At 47.4% G+C, this 17,263-nt stretch overlaps 2 non-coding genes across 2 annotated transcripts; one reads left to right on the top strand and one right to left on the bottom strand.

Annotated features, from left to right (window-relative positions):
- Positions 1-14,275: 14,275 nt before the first annotated feature.
- Positions 14,276-14,439, top strand: LOC139252327 (U1 spliceosomal RNA). The gene has a single exon (XR_011591443.1). It is a non-coding gene; the product is annotated as a U1 spliceosomal RNA (small nuclear RNA).
- A 1,397-nt stretch (positions 14,440-15,836) lies between these two features.
- On the bottom strand, positions 15,837-16,000 carry LOC139252329 (U1 spliceosomal RNA). Its single transcript, XR_011591445.1, has one exon. It is a non-coding gene; the product is annotated as a U1 spliceosomal RNA (small nuclear RNA).
- Between the last annotated feature and the right edge of the window lie 1,263 nt (positions 16,001-17,263).

Below are 17,263 nucleotides of genomic sequence, written 5' to 3'. Positions count from 1 at the left end.
CTGTCCTCTCTCGTCTCTCTTGTTTGTGTGTTGTATCGAGTCCTTTGCCGGGTCCATCTGGAAGGATGCGGGCATTAGAGGGGTGACGATCCCAGGCAGCAGAGGCGCTCAGGTCAAGACCTCCCTATACATGGACGACGTAGCCATCTTTTGCTCGGATCCGCAGATTGCTCACAATCTGCGACCAGTTTGAACTTGCCTCGGGTGCAAAGGTCAATCGCAGCAAGAGCAAGGCCATGCTCTTTGGCAACTGGGCCGACCGATCCTTTATTCCCTTCACCGTAAAGCCAGATTACCTGAAGGTGTTGGGAATATGGTTCGGAGTGGACGGGGCGTGCGCCAAAAACTGGGAAGAGCGTATCGCCAAAGTGAAGTGAAAACTGGGATGGTGGAAGCTGCACTTCCTCTCCATGGCAGGAAAGAACCTGGTCATCAGGAGTGAGGTGCTCTCGGGGTTGCTGCACGTGGCACAGGTCTGGCCCATCTCACGCTCCTGCGCCACGGTAGTCACCCGGGCCGTCTTCCACTTTGTCTGGAGGTCCAAAATGGAACGTGTCCGCAGAGACACAATGTATAAATCTCTGGACAGGGGAGGAAAGGATGTTCCGAACGTGGCCCTCATCCTGATGGCCACCTTTGTGTGCGGCTGCATCAAGCTGTGCACAGACCCCCGGTACGCAAACAGCAAGTGTCACGACGTGCTGAGGTTCTACCTGTCCCCGGTGTTGCGAAGGATGGGCCTGGCCACGCTGCCGCGAAACGCCACCACCAGCTGGACCATGCCTGTCCACCTGTCCTTCGTGGAAAAGTTTTTCACAAAAAAAAACCTTTGGCCACAAAGCCATAAAACAGTGGTCAGCACGTAAGGTCCTGGACGCCCTACAAAAGAAGGAGAGGGTGGACCCTGTCGGGTGGTTCCCTGAGCAGACTTTCGAACTCGTTTGGCAGAACATCTCATCGCCAGAGCTTTCACACAAGCACCAAGATGTAGCTTGGTTGGCGGTGAGGAGGGCCCTACCCGTCAGAGCGTTCATGCACAGCCAGCCTCTCAGCAACACGGCACGGTGCCCCCGAGTCGGCTGCGGGGCGGACAAGACTGTCACCCATCTCCTTCAGGATTGCGCCTTTGCAAGGCAGGGCTGGAAAGAGATGCAGTGGTTACTGTCGAGGTTCATCCCGAGCAGCTCCGTAACACAGGACTCTGTGCTCCACAGGCTGTTCCCAGGGACACACACCAAGACAGACATCACCTGCTGCTGGAGGGCCATCAACTCGATGAAAGACGCACTTTGGTCTTGCCGAAACTTGCTGGTCTTCCAGAGCAAGGAGATGTCCACGTCTGCGTGTTGCAGACTGGCGCAATCCAAGATCCAGGATTACGTGCTGAGGGACGCACTGAAAATTGGTGCAGTCGCCGCAAAGGGAAGGGCCACAGTTTAAAGCCCTTCCGCCACGGTAAACCCAGGGGATGGAATCTGTATAAAACTCCCCTCGGGCTGCAATGGTAAACCTTTTGTATACATCGAGCACCATGATCTGCAAACACCTGTGTTGTGCCATGTATAATGCAAGTTCTGTTGTGTAATGCATGTTGGAAACAAATGTAACTGGACCCTCACTGTGTACCGTACGGTGACACATGTAATGTAACTTGATGAACGTACCACAATGTATCCTGGATTGTATGAATTGTACCTTGAAATGTAAAGTAAAGAAATGTATTGAACGGAACTGCAGTCAGCATCCAAATGTAATGTATGGAATTGCTGACCGCATCCAAATGTACTGAACTGCTTTCGAATGTATTGTGCAAATTTTTATATGAATAAATTATATTTTGAAATTTTTAAAAAAAGATTGCATCGGCTGGGTTTGTTTAGCAAGGGCCTTTTTCCATTGGTGGAGGGTCTATTACGAGGGGGCATAGTTTTCAGGTGGTTGGTGGAAGGTTTAGAGGGGATTTGAGGGGTCTTCTTCAAGCAGAGAGTTGTGGGGTTCTGGAACTCGCTGCCTGGAAAGGTGGTGGGTGCAAAAACCCTCACCATATTTGAAAGGATGGCCACTTAATGTGCCGTAATCTGCAGATTTACGGACCTAGAGCTGTTATTTGGGATTAGACTGGATAACCTCTAGTTGGTTGGCGCAGATATGATGGTAAGTACTGCAGGAATCGAATTCGGCCAGGGTGATCTCCTGGACTCGTTTCAATCGCCTGGATGGGTCGGAGAGGAATTTTCCCAGATTCTTTTCCCCAATTGGCCTGGGTTTTATCTGGTTTTTGCCTCTCCCAGGAGATTGCATGACTCCGGTTGGGGTGGAGTGCAGAATATTTCAGTGTAAGGGGTGTCGCAGTTGTGTGTAGCGGACTGGTTGGGCTGGGTGCTCTTTACCTTTCTACCATTGTTCATAGGTTTATTATATGTAACCTTCAGTGCTGCTGACCGAGGGTCATGTGGCTCTTTGTCGGCCGGCGCGGACACGATGGGCCGAAATGGCCTCCTTCTGCGCTGTAAATTTCTGTTTTTTGTGGTACTCCAGAGGTAATGGTGCAGGAGTGGGAAGAGAAGCCATTGCAGGAGATTCTCTGTCCACATCTGGACAATTAGGAATTAAACCAGGTGAGGGCAGTCCTGCCCAGCTGGACGATGGAGGAGAGGCATTGGAGGAGGATGGTGTCAGCTGTGGCTCAGTGGGCAGCACACTCACCTGTGAGTCAGAAAGTTGTGGGTTCAAGTCCCACTCCAGAGACTTGACCACAAAAAATCTAGGCTGACAATACAGTGCAGTACTGAGGGAGCGCTGCACTGTCAGAGGTGCCGTCTTTTGGATGAGATGTTAAACTGAGGCCCCATCTGCCCTCTCAAGTGGAGGTAAAAGATCCCATTGCACTATTTTGAAGAAGAGCAGGGGAGTTAACTCCGGTGTCCTGGACAATATTTATCCCTCAATCAACATCACAAAAAAACAGATTATCAGGTCATTATCACATTGCTGTTTGTGGGAGCTTGCTTTTATGCGAATTGGCTGCCGCATTTCCCACATTACAACAGTGACTACACTCAAAAAAAACCGTCATTGGCAATAAAGCACATTGAGATGTCCGATGGTCGTGAAAGGCGCTATATAAATTCAAGTGTTTTTTAAACTGTGGCAGAGGGGTCGAGAATGATGAGAAGGGCTAGTTCACCCGGTCACAGTCACATAGGATGTCATTTGTGACTTTGATAAGGACTGTTTCAGTGATATGGTGGGCCGAAAACCTGATTGGAGGGGTTCAAACATAGAATTGCAGGGAAGCTGGACATGGATTTGGGAAGTGACAAGACGTTCAACACGTTTGGGGAGGAAAGCGAGATTGCAAAGCCAGAGAGATCAATGATGAGGTTTTTTCGAGGAGAGGGGTGATGATGGCAGATTTGAAAGGGAGGGGACAGTATCTGAGGAGAGAGAATCGTTAACAATATCGGATAACATTGGTACCAGGAAAGGAAGTTGGGTGCTCAACAGTTTGCTTTGAATAGGGTAGAGAGAATAGGGCAGGAGGTGGATCTCATGGTCATGATATACTCGGAGAGGGTATGAGGCGAGGTAGGCGACAGCCGAGAGAAAGTTTTTTTTTATTTCAAAATATACTTTATTCATATAAAACTTTGTACAGTACATTCAAAAGCAGTTCAGTACATTTAGCTGCGGTCAGAAATCCCGTACACTACATTTGGGTGCTGACAGCAGTTCCGTTCGATACATTTCCTTGCTTTTCAGTTCAAGTACAATTCGGTCCAATACGGGATACATTGTAGTACATTCAACAAATGACATTACATGTGTCACTATACAGTACACGGAATGGGTGACAGTACATTTACATTTTTCTTTTCAACGTGCATTACGAAACAGACCATGCATTGTACATGGCACTACATAGGTGTTTACTGATCATGGTGCTCCATGTTCACAAAAAAGAAGTTACAAGTACGGCCCGAGGGGAGTTTTGTACTGATTCCTGCCCCCGGGTTTACCGTGGCAGAAGGGCTTTAAACTGTGGCCCTTCCTCACCGTGCCTTTTCGGCGACTGCACCAATTTTTAGTGCGTCCCTCAGCACGTAATCCTGGATCTTGGATTGCGCCAGTCTGCAACACGCAGACGTGGACATCTCCTTGCTCTGGAAGACCAGCAAGTTTCGGCAAGACCAAAGAGCGTCTTTGACCGAGTTGATGGCCCTCCAGCAGCAGGTGATGTCAGTCTCGGTGTGTGTCCCAGGGAACAGCCTGTAGAGCACAGAGTCCTGTGTTACGGAGCTGCTCGGGATGAACCTCGACAGCAACCACTGCATCTCTTTCCAATAAGGTGGATGAATTAATTGTGCAAATATATGTTAATAAATATGATGTGATTGGGATTACGGAGACGTGGCTCCAGGATGATCAGGGCTGGGAACTCAACATTCAGGGGTATTCAACATTCAGGAAGGATAGAATAAAAGGAAAAGGAGGTGGGGTAGCATTGCTGGTTAAAGAGGAGATTAATGCAATAGTTAGGAAAGACATTAGCTTGGATGATGTTGAATCTATATGGGTAGAGCTGCAGAACACCAAAGGGCAAAAAACGTTAGTAGGAGTTGTGTACAGACCTCCAAACAGTAATAGGGATGTTGGGGAGGGCATCAAACAGGAAATTAGGGGTGCATGCAATAAAGGTGTAGCAGTTATAATGGGTGACTTTAATATGCACATAGATTGGGCTAGCCAAACTGGAAGCAATACGGTGGAGGAGGATTTCCTGGAGTGCATAAGGGATGGTTTTCTAGACCAATATGTTGAGGAACCAACTAGGGGGGAGGCCATCTTAGACTGGGTGTTGTGTAATGAGAGAGGATTAATTAGCAATCTCATTGTGCGAGGCCCCTTGGGGAAGAGTGACCATAATATGGTGGATTTCTGCATTAGGATGGAGAATGAAACAGTAAATTCAGAGACCATAGTCCAGAACTTAAAGAAGGGTAACTTTGAAGGTATGAGGCGAGAATTGGCTAGGATAGATTGGCGAATGATACTTAGGGGGTTGACTGTGGATGGGCAATGGCAGACATTTAGAGACTGCATGGATGAATTACAACAATTGTATATTCCTGTCTGGCGTAAAAATAAAAAAGGGAAGGTGGCTCAACCGTGGCTATCTAGGGAAATCAGGGATAGTATTAAAGCCAAGGAAGTGGCATACAAATTGGCCAGAAATAGCAGCGAACCTGGGGACTGGGAGAAATTTAGAACTCAGCAGAGGAGGACAAAGGGTTTGATTAGGGCAGGGAAAATGGAGTACGAGAAGAAGCTTGCAGGGAACATTAAGGCGGATTGCAAAAGTTTCTATAGGTATGTAAAGAGAAAAAGGTTAGTAAAGACAAACGTAGGTCCCCTGCAGTCAGAATCAGGGGAAGTCATAACGGGGACAAAGAAATGGCAGACCAATTGAACAAGTACTTTGGTTCGGTATTCACTAAGGAGGATACAAACAACCTTCCGGATATAAAAGGGGTCAGAGGGTCTAGTAAGGAGGGGGAACTGAGGGAAATCTTTATTAATCGGGAAATTGTGTTAGGGAAATTGATGGGATTGAAGGCCGATAAATCCCCAGGGCCTGATGGACTGCATCCCAGAGTACTTAAGGAGGTGGCCTTGGAAATAGCGGATGCATTGACAGTCATTTTCCAACATTCCATTGACTCTGGATCAGTTCCTATGGAGTGGAGGGTAGCCAATGTAACCCCACTTTTTAAAAAAGGAGGGAGAGAGAAAACAGGGAATTATAGACCGGTCAGTCTGACCTCAGTAGTGGGTAAAATGATGGAATCAATTATTAAGGATGTCATAGCAGTGCATCTGGAAAATGGTGACATGATAGGTCCAAGTCAGCATGGATTTGTGAAAGGGAAATCATGCTTGACAAATCTTCTGGAATTTTTTGAGGATGTTTCCAGTAAAGTGGACAAAGGAGAACCAGTTGATGTGGTATATTTGGACTTTCAGAAGGATTTCGACAAGGTCCCACACAAGAGATTAATGTGCAAAGTTAAAGCACATGGGATTGGGGGTAGTGTGCTGACGTGGATTGAGAACTGGTTGTCAGACAGGAAGCAAAGAGTAGGAGTAAACGGGTACTTTTCAGAATGGCAGGCAGTGACTAGTGGGGTGCCGCAAGGTTCTGTGCTGGGGCCCCAGCTGTTTACATTGTACATTAATGATTTAGACGAGGGGATTAAATGCAGTATCTCCAAATTTGCGGATGACACTAAGTTGGGTGGCAGTGTGAGCTGCGAGGAGGATGCTATTAGGCTGCAGAGTGACTTGGATAGGTTAGGTGAGTGGGCAAATGCATGGCAGATGAAGTATAATGTGGATAAATGTGAGGTTATCCACTTTGGTGGTAAAAACAGAGAGACAGACTATTATCTGAATGGTGACAGATTAGGAAAAGGGAAGGTGCAACGAGACCTGGGTGTCATGGTACATCAGTCATTGAAGGTTAGCATGCAGGTACAGCAGGCGGTTAAGAAAGCAAATGGCATGTTGGCCTTCATAGCGAGGGGATTTGAATACAGGTGCAGGGAGGTGTTGCTACAGTTGTACAGGGCCTTGGTGAGGCCACACCTGGAGTATTGTGTACAGTTTTGGTCTCCTAACTTGAGGAAGGACATTCTTGCTATTCAGGGAGTGCAGCGAAGATTCACCAGACTGATTCCCGGGATGGCGGGACTGACCGATCAAGAAAGACTGGATCAACTGGGCTTGTATTCACTGGAGTTCAGAAGAATGAGAGGGGACCTCATAGAAACGTTTAAAATTCAGACGGGTTTAGACAGGTTAGATGCAGGAAGAATGTTCCCAATGTTGGGGAAGTCCAGAACCAGAGGTCACAGTCTAAGGATAAGGGGTAAGCCATTTAGGACTGAGATGAGGAGAAACTTCTTCACCCAGAGAGTGGTGAACCTGTGGAATTCTCTACCACAGAAAGTAGTTGAGGCCAATTCACTAAATATATTCAAAAGGGAGTTAGATGAAGTCCTTACTACTCGGGGGATCAAGGATTATGGCGAGAAAGCAGGAAGGGGGTACTGAAGTTTCATGTTCAGCCATGAACTCATTGAATGGCGGTGCAGGCTAGAAGGGCTGAATGGCCTGCTCCTGCACCTATTTTCTATGTTTCTATGTTTCAAACCTGCCTTGCGAAGGCGCAATCCTGAAGGAGATGGGTGACAGTCTCGTCCGCCCCGCAGCTGACTCAGGGGCACCGTGCCGTGCTGCTGAGGCGTCGGCTGTGCATGAACGCTCTGACGGGTAGGGCCCTCCTCACTGCCAACCAAGCTACGTCTTGGTGCTTGTGTGACAGCTCTGGCGATCAGACGTTCTGCCAAACGAGTTCGACAGTCCGCTCAGGGAACCAGCCTGGAGAAAGTTGTGAGGTCAAGGCTGGGCAGGGGGAACATTGTGGAAGTTTGGGTTGAGGTAAGGAGGGAAGAGGTAGATACAGCTAATAAGATGATCTCAGTCCATGAGTTCCTCACACTTGTTGGAGGGGAGGGTGGTGGTGAAAGGGCTGAAGGGTTTTAGAAGATAGTTGGTAATGGAGAACATAAGAACATGAGAACATAAGAATTATGAACAGGAGTAGGCCATCTAGCCCCTCGAGCCTGCTCCGCCATTCAATAAGATCATGGCTGATCTGGTCGTGGACTCAGCTCCACTTACCCGCCCTCTCCCCGTAACCCTTAATTCCCTTATTGCTTAAAAATCTATCTATCTTTGACTTGAAAACATTCAATGAGCCAGCCTCAACTGCTTCCTTGGGCAGAGAATTCCACAGATTCACAACCCTCTGGGAGAAGAAATTCTTTCTCAACTCGGTTTTAAATTGGCCGTTCCGTATTTTGAGGCTGTGCCCCCTAATTCTAGTCTCCCCCACCAATGGAAACAACCTCTCTGCCTCTATCTTGTCTATCCCTTTCATGATTTTAAATGTTTCTAGAAGATCACCCCTCATCCTTCTGAACTCCAAGGAGTAAAGACCCAGTCTATTCAATCTATCATCATAAGGTAACCCCCTCACTTCTCGAATCAGCCGAGTGAATCATCTCTGTACCCCTTCCAAAGCTAGTATATCCTTCCTTAAGTAAGGTGACCAAAACTGCATGCAGTACTTCAGGTGCGGCCTTACCAATACCTGAGACAGTTGCAGCAACACCTCCCTGCTTTTGTACTCCATCCCTTTCACAATGAAGGCCAACATTCCATTTGCCTTCCTGATTACCTGCTGCAACTGCAAACTAACCTTTTGGGATTCATGCATAAGGACCCCCAGGTCCCTCTGCACCACAGCATGTTGTAATTTCTCCCCATTCAAATAATTTACTGTTTTTTTCCCCAAGGTGGATGACCTCACACTTTCCGACATTGTATTCCATCTGCCAAACCTTAGCCCATTCGCTTAACCTATCCAAATCTCCTTGCAGCCTCTCTGAGTCCTCTACACAACCCGCTTTCCCACTAATCTTAGTGTCATCTGCAAATTTTGTTGCACTGCACTCTGTCCCCTCTTCTAGGTCATCTATGTATATTGTAAACAGTTGTGGTCCCAGCACTGATCCCTGTGGCACACCACTAACCACTGATTTCCAACCGGAAATGGACCTATTTATCCCGACTCTGCTTTCTGTTCGCCAGCCAATTCTCTATCCATGCTAATACATTTCCTCTGACTCCGCGTACCTTTATCTTCTGCAGTAACCTTTTGCGTGGCACCTTATCGAATGCCTTTTGGAAATCTAAATACACCACATCCATTGGTGCACCTCTATCCACCATGTTCGTTATATCCTCAAAGAATTCCAGTAAGTTAGTTAAACATGATTTCCCTTTCATGAATCCATGCTGCGTCTGCTTGATTGCACTATTTCTATCCAGATGTCCCGCTATTTCTTCCTTAATGATAGTTTCAAGCATTTTCCCGACTACAGATGTTAAACTAACCGGCCTATAGTTACCTGCCTTTTGCCTGCCCCCTTTTTTAAACAGAGGCGTTACATTAGCTGCTCTCCAATCTGCTGGCACCTCCCCAGAGTCCAGAGAATTTTGGTAGAAGAGAAGCCGGGGTTTAACTTTGCATTCCAGGATGATTCTGGGGTAGTGACCAGTTTGGGCACAGGAGAGCGGGACCCAATAGTGCTTTATGTGGCCAGAGCAGGCGATAAATGGCTAAACCAGTTGTGCACCATAAACAGTCAAGTCTGCATCTCTTGGATTTAAGGGAGCGAAGATGAGGGCCGTAACTGGGGGAATGTCCAGGGTGAGAGAGAGTAATGGTTTTAATGGGGACAAGGGCAGCAAAGGTGAGAGTGGGATTAGATATTTTGTGGATTAGAATGGAGGGCCAATAGCTAGACAGTTGGGAATTTGATAGTGCATTGTAAATGACGGGGAGAATTTTTTACAGGGGTGGACACAGAAGGAAGTGGGGGGTGGGAAGGGGGATGTGAGTGGAGAGCGATACAAGGGAGTGATCAGAGATGGTCTCCAACAGCAGTGGCTCACTGATGACCAACAGGGTTGGGGGCAGTACTGAGACAGGGGGAGGCTGGTGTTGGTAGTGCCCCTGCGTGTGACTACAAATCCTTACCTGCTCCTCTTTACTGTCAATGACCATGAGGTGAGACCGGGTGGAGAAGCAGTGCATGTTAGCTGCATTCCAGTCCTTCACAGATGCCTCCGAAATACTTCCAGCCGGTGGCACAATGTGTACATTGGGAATCTGTAAACAGACTACAAATAGTTACTCTGTGAAACATCAATTCCACGGCTTGTTCATTTCATTCCCCGTTATTACACGGGAGAAAGCAGTGTGCTGTGCAGCTCGGTGGTATCGCTGGTGTCCTAAACTCACTCGGGTTTCTCAATAGAAAACGATCCCCTCTAACCCCACACAGAGGGTGATGATGTTATCGTCGCACTGACACCGCTCGAACCCAACTTCCGCCCCTAAGTTACTGTCACTGCCGCGTATCCACCCCTCAGGTGTTGTCACTGCTCCCATTTTGATCGACTTCCGGATCCATGGAAAAAAAAAGAGCCGAATGTCGCTCAAGAGGCGACCTGACCCGCAGCTGTGGTTAAAAACCATGGAAACGGGCCCCGTTTCGGGCAGTGGGCAATTTCTATCCTTTAGGGTGTTACCCACTGAGCCACAGCTGACACTAGAGGGCGATATGGAACATTCAGGGGGCAAAATTGCCCCTATTTGAGAGACCCATTAGCACCTCCGGGGGGTGCTAACGCGGCAGAAGAAACCGCCCGGGAGTTTGCGGAGGTGCTGCCCCTCACCGTCCCGTGCCGACCTCAATGCCCCGCGGGGGAAATTGCCTCACAGGCCCCGGGGTTGGTGCGAGCGGCTTCGCTCTCGAGGCCATACCTAAAGGGGAGGGTGTCAGCGCCCCACACCGCCATCTTTACTGGTTTGCCGACTCTCGGTTTGGGTGCCGGGCTACAGGCCCAGTCCCATGCTGCCCTGGTGGCCTAGTGGAGGACATCAGAAGCCTTGCAGAGTGCGCAGCGTCCTCCCCTTTAAGCGAAGGGGAATGGCGTTGAATCATGTCAGTGCTACGCGGAGCATTCACGTAGCAATTCACTCGCCGCCCCATAGCGCCCCACCAACTGCCCCTAATGGAAGTGGAGTGGCGAGATTGTGCCTCACTTCCTTTGAGGAACGGGAAGCCCAATTCAATGACAGGAGTGGGATTTATGTGCCAGGCACAGAAAGTCCCAGCTCCAGCTGGTTACCGCCCCCAATCGGGGCAGAGGGCAATTTCACAAGGGAATGTCACAATGTGAAACACCAGAAACAAGGGAATGTCACAATGTGGAACACCAGGAACAAGGGAATGTCACAATGTGGAACACCAGGAACAAGGGAATGTCACAATGTGGAACACCAGGAACAAGGGAATGTCACAATGTGGAACACCAGGAACAAGGGAATGTCACAATGTGGAACAAGGGAATGTTTAAGCCAATAGGGGAGCACTTTGTATGGGTCTTCGAATGAAGAAACCCTCAAGCACTTTGGTATCAAAAATTGTTGGTTTATTCTTCTGTTTGTAAATAAATTCATCAGCTTTTGCACATTTGAAAGTTGTTTTCTTTCGTGGATTGTCAGAATGTCGCTGATAGCGGGCGGCTGAATGGGTTCTCTGTTCTTTAACGAAGGGAGCAGATTACATCGGACTTACAGCACAGAAAAAGGCTATTCGGCTCAACCAGTCCATGCCGCAGTTTATACTCCACTTGAGCCTCCTCCCATCTTTCCTCATCTAACTCTCAGCATAACCCTCTGTTCCCTTCTCCCTCATACGCTTATCTTGCCTCCCCTTAAATGCATCGATACTATTCACCTCAACTACTCCCGAAAGTAGCGAGTTCCACATTCTCACCCTCTCTGGGTAGAGAAGTTTCTTCTGAACTCTCTATTTGATTTCTTGGTAACTATCGTGTATTGATGGCCTCAAGTTTTGTTCCTACCCACAAGTGGAAACAGTCCCTCTGTGTCCACTCTATCAAAACCTTTCATAATTGTAAAGACCTCTATTAGGTCACCCCTCAGCCTTCTCCTTTCAAGAGAAAACAGACCAGGCTGTTCATCCTTTCCTCATGGGTATAACCTCGCATTTCTGGTATCATCCTTGTAAAGTTAGGTAGTTACTGCTTCAGCAAGCCACAATCTGGCATGGAGCAAGATCTCCTCAAACAGTAACGTACCTATTCCCTGCCTGACTAAATTCTCATTGGGTTTCACATGACTGAAAGGCAGCAAAATAAAACAATGAATTGCCCGTTGAATTTGCTGACACTCAAAAAAACTTGCTGGTTAAATTTTTTTTTAAATGTACAGAACGACGACAAATGAATGATTTGGATGTAAATGTCGGGGACATGATAAAGAAATTTGCAGATGATACAAGAATTGACCATGTGGTTGACATTGAGGAGGAAAGCTTTAGACTGCAGGAAGATATCGATGAACTGGTCATTTGGGCAGAAAAGTGGCAAATGGAATTCAACCCAGAAAAGTGAGGCAATGCATTTGGGGAGCGTTAACAAGGCAAGGGAATACACAATACATGGGGGGATACTGAGTGGTGTGGAGGAAGAGAGGGACCTTGGAGTATATGTCCACAGATCCTTAAATGTAGCCGGACAGGTCGATAAGGTAGTTATAAAGGCATATGGAATGCTTTGCTTTATTAGCCGAGAGATAGAATACAAGAGCAGGGAAGTTATGCTCGAACTGTTTACAACACTAGTTAGGCCACAGCTTGAGTACTACATGCAGTTCTGGTCACCGCATTACAGGAAGGATGGAATTGCACTCGAAAGTGTGCAGAGGAGATTTACGAGGATGTTGCCAGGACTGGAAAACTTTAGCTATGAGGAAAGATTGGATCGGCTGGAGTTGTTTTCCGTGGAACAGAGGAGGTTGAGGGGAGATTTAATTGAGGTGTTTAAAATTATGAGGGGCCTAGATAGAGTGGATAGGAAGGACCTATTTCCCTTGGCGGAGGGGGTCAATAACCAGGGGACATAGATTTAAAGTAGTTGGACTCGCGGGGAGATGAGGAAACATTTCCTCACCCAGAAGGTAGTGGGGGTCTGGAACTCACTGCCTGAAAGGGTGATAGAGACAGAAACCCTTATCACATTTAAAAAGTACTTGGGTGTGCACTTGAAGAGTCGTAACCTACGAAAGAAGGAGAGGGTGGACCCTGTCGGGTGGTTCCCTGAGCGGACTGTCGAACTTGTTTGGCAGAACGTCTCATCGCCAGAGCTTTCACACAAGCACCAAGACGTAGCTTGGTTGGCGGTGAGGAGGGCCCTACCCGTCAGAGCGTTCATGCACAGCCGACGTCTCAGCAGCACGGCACGGTGCTCCCGGGCCGGCTGTGGGGCGGACGAGAATGTCACCCATCTCCTTCAGGATTGCGCCTTTGCGACGCAGGTCTGGAAAGAGATGCAGTGGTTGCTGTCGAGGTTCATCCCAAGCAGCTCCGTAGCACAGGACTCTGTGCTCTACGGGCTGTTCCCAGGGACACACACCGAGACTGACATCACCTGCTGCTGGAGGGCCATCAACTCGGTCAAAGACGCTCTTTGGTCTTGCCGAAACTTGCTGGTTTTCCAGAGCAAGGAGATGTCCACGTCTGCGTGTTGCAGACTGGCGCAATCCAAGATCCAGGAATACGTGCTGAGAGACGCACTGAAAATTGGTGCAGTCGCCGCAAAGGCACGGTGGGGAAGGGCCACAGTTTAAAGCCCTTCCGCCACGGTAAACCCGGGGGATGGAATCAGTACAAACCCCCCTCGGGCTGTATTTGTAATTTACTTTGTGTGTACATAGAGCACCAAATCTGTAAACACCAATGTCGTGCCATGTACAATGCAAGGTGTGTTACGAAATGCATGTTTGAAAAGAAAAATGTAAATGTACCGTCACCCATTCCGGGCACTGTATTGTGACACATGAAACGTAATTTGTGTGAATGTACCACAATGTATCCCGTTTATTGGACCGAATCGCACTTGAACTGAAAAACAAGAAATGTAACGAACGGAACTGCCGTCAGCACCCAGATGTATTGTATGGGATTGCTGACCGCAGCGAAATGTACTGAAATGCCATTGAATGTACTGTACAGATTTTTTTATGAATAAAGTATATTTTGAAATTTTAAAAAATGCCTTGGGACATTTCACTGCGTTCAAGGCGCTATATAAATACAAGTTTTTGTTGTTGCTGTTGTTGTGACGAAGACTCCCGGCCACAAGCTCACACCTCCCTATTGATCTTCCCCTGTGCAAAACTGGAACATTGCTTTTTCAAACACGTCAGATTCTGAATTATTTTTCATGTGAAGATTTGACAAACATTTACTTCACAGGCAATAAATATACATCGCGATTATATTTGCGGAAAACTTTCCCTGGCCCGAAGGCATGTGACTGAGGGAGCTTTGATTTCCTTTTAAGGGCAATATGCAAATAAGGACGGTATCTTCTGTGTTACTGCAGTGCTTTCACAAGGGATATATCATTAGACATTGCAATATTTTAGCAGAATGGATATGTCAAAGCAGCAGCACTTTGTGAAAAGGGACATTGTGATTTTTTATACATGAGTCGTTGAGACGTTAAGAGGTAGCGGATGATGTCGGGAGGCAGTTGTGTGCGCAAATCGAGCATATTTACCTGGCAGAGGAGTAACCATGATCAAGAAGGTGGTTTTTTCAGTACGATGCTAGCCCATTGCACTTCGGGTGTGCTGACGCCTGCGATGTCCCCAAATGCGGGATACTCGACTGCAAAATTTGTGGTTGTGGGGGACTGCGTTCGCGCTCTCCTCTGGCTTTACAATTAATATTAGAATTGGCGACATATGCATTTGTAACTTCAATATTTATTCAGCAATCTCAACCTAATTCAATTCCAGCAACTATACTTTATTTCCAACACAGGCACTGATTAAAATGGCCACGAGCCCTGCAAAGCATTTACAGAAGAGGTTATCACAAAACTCTCGGAGTCCAAGCCGACCAACTGCCTATCATCATGCATAGACAATCCAACAGGGGGCGACGGACAACTCGTGTGCAATACAGGGGGACAATATTTCAGTCTGCAGCTTCAAGAAATCACATTTCACTGCCGAAAATGTCTCCCTTGGATCTCGGGGACCACAATTCGACACAGTACGGAAGCTGTGGTCTCAGCAGAACATCACGCACTGTCAGCATCACGCACTTTCACTTGCTTTAGCCACATAGTTCATTCAACTTTCTTCACTGCTACTTTGGACAAATTGCTTGGGCATTTTCAGCATTAAATCAACTCCAACCCACAAATCTCTTTCAATTCATCTGTCGCTATCTTACCACACTTATTTTGGATCAGCTCGCTGATTGGCGCGTGGGCACACACAGCAGGAGCGACGAGGTCGGGGCGAAGGGGCGGTAAGAGACTGTGGAGGGACGTGATCGGGGACCAGGAGAGGCCTGAGTTCGGGGACAGGGACAGCACGGGGCCAGCTCACACTGCGGTATTAAAAGGGAGGGAGAGACAAAGAGGGTCATTATAGACCGGTTAGTCTGACATCAGTGGTGGGGAAAATGTTGCAATCATTTATTAAGGATGAAATGGCTGCAGGGTGACTTGGACAGGTTGGGTGAGCGAGCTGATCCAAAATTAGTGTGCTAAGATAGCTCCAGATGAATTGAAAGAGATTTGTGGGTTGGAGTTGATTTAACGCTGAAAATGCCCAAGCAATTTGTCCAAAGTAGCAGTGAAGAAAGCTGAATGAACTATGTGGCTAAAGCAAGTGAAAGTGCGTGATGTTCTGCTGAGACCATAGCTTCCGTACTGTGTGGAATTGTGGTCCCCGAGATCGAAGGGAGATCTTCAAGCCAGTGAAATGTGATGTATTAAATCTGAAATATTGTCCGCCTGTTGGATAGTGTGTGTATGACAGCACAGTTCCACACGAGTTGTCCGTCGTCCCCTGTTGGACTGTGTGTGCATGCTGATATGCGGCAGTTGGTCGGAATGGAGGAAGCAACACTTGGACTCGGAGAGTTTTGTGATGGCCTCTTAACGTCTCATACTTCGCAGGGTTAGTGGGCATTTTTATCAGCGCCTCTGTTGGAAATGAAGTATAGCTGCTGGAATTGAAGCCTAGATTAAGACTGATGAATCGATAATGAACTTAGAAACGGATATGTTGCAAATTCTGATATTAATTGTAAAACCAGGGGAGAGCGCGAACGCAGTCCCCCACTACCACAAATTTTGCAGTCGAGTATCCCGCATTTGGGGACATCGCAGGCGTCAGCACACCCGAAGTGCAATGGGCTAGCCTCGTCCTGGGAAAACCACCTTCTTGATCATGGTTACTCCCCTGCCAGGTAAGTATGCTTGATTTTCGCACACAACTGCCTCCCGACATCATCCGCTGCCTCTTAACGTCTCAACGACTCATGTATAAAAAAATCACAATGTCCCTTTTCACAAAGTGCTGCTGCTTTGACATGTCCATTCTGCTAAAATATTGCAATGTCTAATGATATATCCCTTGTGAAAACACTACTTTAATACAGAAGATACCGTCCTAATTTGCATATTGCCCTTAAAAGGAAATCAAAGCTCCCTCAGTAACATGCCTTCGGGCCAGGGAAAGTTTTCCGCAAATATAATCGCGATGTATATTTATTGCCTGTGAAGTAAATGTTTGTCAAATCTTCACATGAAAACTAATTCAGAATCTGACGTGTTTGAAAAAGCAATGTTCCAGTTTTGCACAGGGGAAGATCAATAGGGAGGTGTGAGCTTGTGGCCGGGAGTCTTCGTCACAACAACAGCAACAACAAAAACTTGTATTTATATAGCGCCTTGAACGCAGTGAAACGTCCCAAGGCATTTTTTTAAATTTCAAAATATACTTTATTCATAAAAAAATCTGTACGTACATTCAATGGCATTTCAGTACATTTAGCTGCGGTCAGCAATCCCATACAATTCATCTGGGTGCTGACGGCAGTTCCGTTCGTTACATTTCTTGTTTTTCAGTTCAAGTGCAATTCGGTCCAATAAACGGGATACATTGTGGTACATTCACACAAATGACGTTTCATGTGTTACAATCCAGTGCCCGGAATGGGTGACGGTACATTTACATTTTTCTTTTCAAACATGCATTTCGTAACACACCTTGCATTGTACATGGCACGACATTGGTGTTTACAGATTTGGCGCTCTATGTACACAAAAAGTAAATTACAAATACAGCCCGAGGGGGGTTTGTACTGATTCCATCCCCCGGGTTTACCGTGGCAGAAGGGCTTTAAACTGTGGCCCTTCCCCACCGTGCCTTTGCGGCGACTGCACCAATTTTCAGTGCGTCTCTCAGCACGTATTCCTGGATCTTGGATTGCGCCAGTCTGCAAAACGCAGACGTGGACATCTCCATGCTCTGGAAGACCAGCAAGTTTCGGCAAGACCAAAGAGCGTCTTTGACCGAGTTGATGGCCCTCCAGCAGCAGGTGATGTCAGTCTCGGTGTGTGTCCCTGGGAACAGCCCGTAGAGCACAGAGTCCTGTGTTACGGAGCTGCTCGGGATGAACCTCGACAGCAACCACTGCATCTCTTTCCAGACCTGCGTCGCAAAGGCGCAATCCTG

This window comes from Pristiophorus japonicus, unplaced genomic scaffold (genome assembly GCF_044704955.1).
Source record: "Pristiophorus japonicus isolate sPriJap1 unplaced genomic scaffold, sPriJap1.hap1 HAP1_SCAFFOLD_454, whole genome shotgun sequence".
Taxonomy (NCBI): Eukaryota; Metazoa; Chordata; class Chondrichthyes; family Pristiophoridae; genus Pristiophorus; species Pristiophorus japonicus.
This window is presented reverse-complemented; position numbering and strand designations above follow the sequence as displayed.